This window comes from Silene latifolia, chromosome 11 (genome assembly GCF_048544455.1).
Source record: "Silene latifolia isolate original U9 population chromosome 11, ASM4854445v1, whole genome shotgun sequence".
Classification (NCBI taxonomy): Eukaryota; Viridiplantae; Streptophyta; class Magnoliopsida; order Caryophyllales; family Caryophyllaceae; genus Silene; species Silene latifolia.
In genome coordinates, this window is record NC_133536.1 from 82796244 (window position 1) to 82804855 (window position 8612).

The 8612-nt window shown below is 43.9% G+C and overlaps 1 non-coding gene across 1 annotated transcript; it reads left to right on the forward strand.

The window, feature by feature from the left end:
* The first annotated feature begins 324 nt into the window (after positions 1–324).
* LOC141616384 (small nucleolar RNA R71) lies at positions 325–431 on the forward strand. The gene has a single exon (XR_012530735.1). It is a non-coding gene; the product is annotated as a small nucleolar RNA R71 (small nucleolar RNA).
* The last annotated feature ends 8181 nt before the right edge of the window (positions 432–8612 follow it).

Genomic DNA, 8612 nt, shown 5'->3' on the forward strand with positions numbered 1-8612 from the left:
GTCATGGCATTGACATGATGCTTTGATGGTTTTGAGTTTTCCTCAAGTCTAGCCATAGCTTGTTCAAACTTCAAGTTGATTGTGTCAATGTGAGCACTAAGTTGAGCACCCAATTGAGTAACGGAGTCCACTTCATACTTTCCTCCTCTAGTAGCCTTGCGAGGCCTACTATATTGTGAATTATGGACCGCCATTTCCTCAATCTTGTTCCATGTTTGATTGTCATCAACTTCGGTGAACATTCCATTTGATCCCATATTGAGAATGTTCCTTGAATCTTCATATAAACCATTCCAAAATTGTTGCACTAAAAACCATTCGCTAAGTCCATGGTGAGGACATGAGCGACAAATACCTTTGAACCGCTCCCAAGCTTCATACAAAGATTCTTCATCCCTTTGCTTAAAACCCGTAATTTGAGCTCTTAGCATGTTAGTCTTTTCCGGTGGGTAGAATTTTTTGTAGAAAGCTAGAGCTAGCTTCTTCCAAGAATCTATTCCAAGGGTGGCCTTATCAAGGCCCTTCAACCATTGCTTTGCGGTGCCGATTAACGAAAAAGGAAATAAGACCCATCTTATTTGGTCTTGAGTCACGCCCGTTTGAGAGATAGCTTCACAATAATCGCAAAAGGTTTCCATATGAGAATGAGGGTCCTCACTAGGCATTCCCCAGAATTGGCTCCTCTCAACTAGTTGGATGAAGGCGGACTTGGCAATAAAATTACCGGTGAGATGTTGCGGTGTAGGAGTACCATTTGGTAGATCCTCCTCGGTGGGTATAGAGTGTGACGAGAATTTAGGCATTGTAGGTGGATTTTGTGGGATATTGTGTAATGGGTTTTCTTCTCCTTCTATTGCGAAAGGATTGACAAACTCACTAGTGGGTTGAACAACTTCACCAACACCTCCCAAATTCCTCCTAACAAGTCTCCTATTATTCGTCAAGGTTCTTTCGATTTCACGGTCAAAAGGTAACAAATCTCTTTGTAACCTTCTAGACATGCAAAATATCAAACAACTCGAAAACAATTAGAACAAACCTTGAGGAGTTTTACTTCCCCAAGGTGAAAAAGACACAACTAATAACAATAAAAGAAATCTTAAATCAATTAAACACCGTCCCCGGCAACGGCGCCATTTTTGATCGAGGCCATTTGGTGTTCACAATTAAGCATATGTGGTCGTTGGTCAATGGTCGATACAAAACACAATTTATACTCCACAAACAACTCTACAATTAGTAAAGAGGCAAGTAAAGGTCGGATCCCAAGGGACGGGTATTGAAATGAGAATTCTATTGTAACTAGTAGTGTCTAAGGGGTGTCACAAATTGGGTTGATGTAGAAGGTTACTAAACTAAAATAACAATGAAAATAAACTAGCAAGATGAATAAAATAAGGGGTGTAAACAATTGATTAAAAGCACTAGGGTGTCATGGGTTCATAGGGGAATCATGGGATATGATCATACAAACATGTTCTCAAATTATAAGCAAGCAATTATTGTTGTGATGGATTGAGTTGGGTTATATCTTACAATCCTAGGAAAGTTTGGGTCCCGAGCCGAATCGATCAGATTGTACAACACCTACAAGTCGACTTAATCTTTCCTACTCAACACATGCATGTTCTAACAAGACTCGAGTTGGGTTATGTCTTACAAGTCTCATTGAAAAGATAGAAGATGATAGTAAATGCAAGGATTCATAGGCTTAGCATTTCATCAAATATAACATGTGCATGTATTAAGATCAAAACAAGCAAGCAAATAAGATATGAAAGCATATTGATTTAAGTATGAATCATTCCCCATGTTGGTTTCCCTAATCACCCATTAAACCCTAGCTAAGAGACTACTCACTCATTATCATATTGATCATGCTAGAAAGGTTGTCAATCATACTAACATAATGAAACATGATGAATAAATGAAAGTGATTAACAATAATTAAAAAGGGATTAAGAGATTATACCTACTAGTGATTCCAATAATAAAGCAAGAATAATAGAAGTACTTGAATCCTAGATTGAGAGGTTGTCAATCTCCCAATAATAACCCAAATAATCTTCAATTACCCAAAATAAAGGAAGAACAAGAGAGAGATTAAAGAACTAAAACTTGGATTAAAACTTGATTAATACTTGATTACAATATTGAAGAGAGATTTGATTGATATTAACTACACTAATTATTGATAAGAAGAACATGCTCCTCTAATTAGACTAATGGGGTATTTATAGTGAAAATTAGGGAGGATGTATTAGGGTTAACTAAGGGCTAAACTAGTAATTACACTTTTTAAGTTGAGCAAGGAGAATCCGGTATTTTCTGAGAGAAGGGCTTCTCTTTTCGTAGCTTGAAGAATGAAAAACGTGCTGTACTGAAATCCGTGCGGATTGGAGTCGGGACGGCCGGATCTGGACTGAGGAATCCGAGCGGATTCAAGAGAGGGACGCTCGGATTGTGCTGGGGGAATCCGAGCGGATTCCAAGGTGGGACGCTCGGATTGGGCTGGACGGACGGGCGGATTTGGTACAATCCGTTCGGATTGTTGGTCAGCTTCAATTCTTCTTCTTTTCTTCCCTTTTCTTCATAAATTCCTTGGGGATTTCCTCGGGGACTCAAGGATCCTTTTCTCAACATTGCTCTTCTACTATGATATGTACAAAGGCCTTCTAGTCTTGTCTCTCCTTGATGCTTGGTCATTGAATACAATCAATTTAGCCTCGTTTTGCCATGAAAATGCAAGATTCTTACTCCTTTCCTACCAAGGGATCAAAATCTCAAAGAATATGCAAAACAAAGAACTAAAGATAAGAAATGACCCAAATAGGCACTAAAAAGCATGGAAACAATGGTAATTCGGGGGCTAAATATGCGCCAATTATGGTCACATCACTCACGAAGAGGCGCAACAGGTACTGCGTCCCTTCGAAGAGGCGCAGCAGTTGCTGCATCCTTCTCGACGTTTGTCTCCTGATAATTCGTAAAAAGGGTTTGAAACAATGTTTTACAAATCGGTTTTAAACATATTTTCGACGTAAATCTTACAATAATGATTACAAAAATAAAGAACAATAATAAAAAGAAGGATTTACACCCTCAGACTTACATGTTTGACGAAATGAGATGAATTAACTATACGTTTAGTGATGCTCGACTCGAAAATAGAAGAAAGTGCCCTCTAGGAGGAAAGAAACAAAGTTGATTAAAGTTGATTATTGTGGAGTTGGTCAAATTGATCGGTCATGCAAAACGAGGCTGGTACTCAGAAAGATCCGAGCTTACATGGTCGAAAGTTCAAGCACGTAGACGCCAAAAAGCAAGAGCGTGGTCTAGAATGCAAAGGGAGAAGAGAAGGGCGGACACTCGCGTGAGAAATATGAGAGACCGAAGGTCTCTATTTATACTAATCACACGAAGTAGGGTTTTTCGGAGAAACTTTGGAAGTGAATCTCGAAAATATATGAAAAGATACGAAAAATGCGCAAAAAAAGGACTTAGGAAGAGGCGCAGCAGGCACTGCGTCTCTTGGAAGAGGCGCAACACTTGCTGCGTCCTTTCCCAAGTGGTTTCCTCCTGTGGAAGAAAGATTTCCGTGTTTTGGTTATGGAATAACGGATTAATCTTGTTTTCCTTAATATTTTGTGTGAATATTACGGGAAATTCATTACCAAAGATTAAAAGACTGCAAAATATAGAATAGAAATATCCGGAACATTCCAGAACATCCTGACTCGGTTTTAAAAAATGAAGACGGTTTTTTGACCCGGACTCCAAATGCACTCTAATTACTGCCAAAACGACCGTATCGGCACGTATATGACAATTAAGGGGTAGACACAAGTGTTTGAGTAATCACTTGATGATAAACTGACGAACTGTCACAAATCATTCCGCGTACCAAATATGCGGCCCAATCATCACCGGGTGATTTGCGGGAGGTGAAGAAATGAGGTATCTACAGAGCCCCCACTTTGACTAAGGCTTGGATAAGGCAAATGTCAAAGTATAGCCATCAGGTCAATCGAAGATTACAACTTGACGACTATGGCGACGCAAGGCGGCTCAAGGGGTCTGAACCAAGGACCTGTCGTCGGAAACATTTTAGAGTCTGTCGACTATCAGGGAGGGTTGTTTAGAGTCCATTAGATTACGTAAGGAAGCTCCCCAGATATAAGAAGATACCATACCTGAAATTCCTTGAAACTTCAGGGGAAACAAAACGCGATATTGGGAGAAGACAGCAGGATATAGTGTGGAACTGTTGGGAGAAATCGGCTCGGGGTCGGCTTCAAACAAACTTCGGAAGAGATTGGGGTTGATGTTGATCTCCATGTCTCGAGACGGAATGTCTATCCATGAACTCTCGCTAGGGGAACAAAATCGGGAACTGATCTCCATGTCTCGAGAGGGAATGTCTATCCGTGTACTCTCGCTGGGGGAACATAATAAAGACGTGTTGAAACACCTGTGAAAGAAGAACCGCTCATTGTAACAAGCTAAGTCTTGGCAAAACATGGCAACAGTTTGCTGTTGGCTTGAGAATACGGATCCGGGCGAAGAATATACGTCAAAACGGACCAAATATGTAATATGGCATCGAGGAAGAGGTGCACCAAAGATGGGCCCACAAAAATAACGAGCTCATAACGTATCTTCGAAAATTCCTATGGAGAAAAACTGAGGAAGAGGCGCAGCAAGAGCTGCGCCCCTTGGAAGAGGCGCAACACCTGCTGCGCTTTTCCTGGGCGTGTCAATCCTGCATAAAAACCCGATGAAACAGAGGGGTTTGTTTCATTATTTCGAAATATAATTCCTTAATTTCTCTTCAAATTCCAACCATTTCCGTCAAAATTTGATCCAAAAGCTTGCATTTTCCATGACAAATCGAGGTATGTGTATCAATCTTGCATTTATCTTCCGTATTTGATCAAATGGGACCGACAAAATTAGGGTTTTCGACCTTAATTAGTCGAAAATTTGGGGCTTTTCCCCTAAATGATTTTGCCTTGCAAAATTGACTTTGTAAATGGCTAATTGGTAGTGTAAGGATCATAACCATGTATTTGTTTCGAATTTTCATTGAGTTTTGAGCATTTGAGTGAAATTGTGACGGTTTCACAGCTAAACAGTAAATTGCTTCGAAAATATTCTTCGGATTGCCCATTTGTGTTGAAACTTGGTATTTAGAATCCTTGCATGATGGGTAAACTTCCTGCCATCTCGGAATTTTGATTGGTGACGGCTTTTTCAGGACACTTCCTAGGGCATAATCGCCGTTATAACGAAATGTTGTCGAAATTCCGACTCGAACCCATGACTAGGCTTCAACTTAGGCTTGACTTGACCCAAATTACCACATAAGTGGACGGGTTTGTGAGAAAAGATCGATTTCGGAGCTCCGAAAACTCGAAAATCCCCTAATTAAGGCTTGTCGTCACTTGACGCGGCCTATATTCACTTTAGTTTTGCAGGCGACGAGGCTTCTACATCTGGGAGGGATCCCATGGACATGGACACTGCCCTTGACCCTTCTCAGATGCTTGAGGAGGCGTTGGAGGAGGCTTTCACTGCTGCGGTGACGGGTGCTTAGGACGAGGTCCTCGAGGAGGAGGTTGTTGAGGAGGAGGAGGCCCGGAGACGGGCCGACGTTGGACGGGGTGGTCGCCCCGAGTGAGGAGAGCACTGCGTGGGCCGAGACCGGGACGAGAGGGCAACTGCTTTGGGCTGGGGAGGGTCACCTGTCCTACAGGACGGTGAAGAGCTTGGTAAATCGAATTCATCACTCTTCATTCATCTTCTTTCATTTCTATTTGTCATTCCTTTTCTTCTTCATCTAAGCTAAAGATAGGTTTTGTTTCAAATCAACATAGGAGGCCGGGAGTATCAAATCGTTCTCGGGCTACACGACGACGATGGGATGCTACGAGAGGCTGTCGGCGGAGGAGCGAGCCATGATCGAGCAGGGAGCATTCGTCGCCCTGGTGCAGGCTTGGAGGGATATCGCGAGGAGGAAGCTTCGGGCTAACCTCAGTTTTGTCCGAGCTTTCTTGGACCGATTTCGGGACACAACCTCCACGTTTCACATGCCTTTTGGCGAGGTGGGGGTCACGTTAGAGGACTACGGCATGATTTCTGGTCTGCCGTGCGGGACTGAGGTGGTGGAGTGGCCGGAGACAGCCATGAGGGTTGACTCGGCTGAGGCTATGAGGTTGATCGGCTGGAACTTGGCGCCGAAGGCTGCTGCGGTACCTGGTTTGGTGCCTAGTTTTTACGTTCGGGACTACTTTGCGGGGAAGACCCCTGCGTCAGTGGTGATCGAGGGGAGGGAGACGGCTCCTCCTCCCTGTACCATAGAGCAGAGAGTCCGTTTGTGGCTCTGGTTGTTTCTGTCTTCGATCTACCTCGGAGACAAGGGAGAGAGGCTTTCGATGAAGCTCCTTCCCTTTCTTTCTGGCCTGAGCTCCCTAGGCCGTTGGGATTGGGCCACTGCTGGTTTTGCGGTCCTCATCCGCTTTATGAGGGCCATGGTTCGTCCAGAGTTGATGGAGAAGGGGACTTCTCCTGCCGCTGTCGGCCCTAGACTGCTGTTGGAGGTATGAACCTTCATTTTATTTCATGAAAGTCATTTCCTTTTCTGTCAAATTACGAAAGATCGTCGTTGACTATCTTGTTTCACAGGCGTGGGTGTACTCCTACTTTCTGGGCCTTTTGCCCAATAGGACGGAGCCGGTGGAGAAGGCCTATCCCGTTGTGCGGGATTGGGTGATGTGCCGTACGAGGAGCCGGCGTTCCTTCCACGACGTCTGTCGGCGGTAGGTGAACGCTCTTCAGTTGGACGGCGTGAGTACTTCACCTTCGTTCGTTTCTTCATTACTTTTTCAGAACTGATCATAAGGATGACTTCTTGTTTGCTTTTCCCAGTGGGTGCCCAGGCCTTGGGTGGAGTACGCTGGCGTTCCTCCCTTTGTGGCTGAGGTCCTTCGACCTAGGAGCTCGAGCCGGTTGCTGTTGAGGACGTCGATGGGTCCTGTGTGGTACTTGCATGGGCGCTTGGCTCGTCAGTGATCTCGGGATGCCTTGACGATTCCCATCGATCCTCCTAGGATGATGTTTAGGGAGCCTTCTGAGGCTGAGAGGGAGGATTACCTGGCTGGCGTCGGTGGTGATGCCCTCCTTCTTCCGAGCGAGGACTACTCGGCGTTCCTCTACGGAAGGTTGGCGTACTGGCCGGTTGTGGTAAGTGCTTTACCCTCTTTTATTTTTGATTATTTTGAGAACACGATGAATGATCATCGGTTAATAGAAATCACTTGACTTTGCAGGAGGTCGAGGCGGCGGGCATCGAGCCCCCAGAGTACCTCGAGATCCTCGAGTACACTAACGCGACGGGGATGACGACGATCTCCAAGCTGCGTGACTTTGATGCGGCGGTGAGAGATGCTAGCTTGGACGAGTGGCATCATTTGATTCGGAGGGTTTGTCTCCCAACTTGTATAATTTTGTGTAAGAACACATTTGTCTGAGTTTGTCCAATCGTAAAGAATCTTTTCTTTTGAAATGCAGGTTACGCCATCCCGGTTCGTGGCTTTATGGAGGGTAGCCAACCGGCTGCGGGCTACTGCCGTCGAGGCACTTGTTGGCGGCCGAGGGCGTCAAGTATGAACCTTTCGTTTGCTTCATTTTCGAATTTTCTAGTCTTCCTTATGTTTGAAATGATTGACATGAGCCAATTCTTGTTGTTTGAAGAGGGAGCGCGAGCTGGAGCGAGAGCTTGCCCAGTCCCGAGAGGAGACAGCTCGCCTGCTGAGGGAGCTCGAGGTCCGCGACGCCGAGGTTGCTGCTCTCGAGGCGAGAGTTACTGAGCTAGACGGCGACCAGCAGTAGCTTTTTTGTTGTTTTTTTGTTTTTTTTTTTGCTGTGTTTTGTACATTTGTACATCTTTGGGACCTACATTTTGGACATTCAGACTTTGTTTTGGGGCTCGAGCCCCCAGTTTGGTGTAGATATCCTCTCTTGGTTTTATATATGATGGCCTGAGTGCCTTTGCTGCTGGGTTGCTTTGTTTATACCTGCAGATTAGCTTTGAACAGGTTTGGTAGATGACGGTTTGCAACGTCATGCTGCCGAAATTTACATAGAAATCACATAGAACATAAATTTGTACACATGGCCTAAATTAGCGCAAAACCATGACTCGGAAAAAAAATGCAAAAATTTTGCCGGAAATGACCGGACGGTAGGGAGGGCTACCCCCTAAAAAAAGGAAAAAATAGAAACATATAAGTTTGAAATGTAATGCGGAACGGGAGTGAAATGATTCCCCAAAAAGAAAATTAAAAAAAAAGAAATGTATAAGTTTGAAAATGAATAAATTAAATTGGTGAAATGATTCACAAAAAGAAAATATAAAAAAGAAATGGATAAGCGTGCTAAGATGACGAAAATGTCGATATCGCCTCGAAATGCGTGCCCGTGAAATTAGGAAACACGAAATATGGCAACTTGACGTATTTACCAAAATAATAACCCGTATGAATAGGAAATTATTCGTTGAGGAATTTAGGAAAGATCCAACGCGGAAAATCACGAAAGAAAGCGAGGAAGAG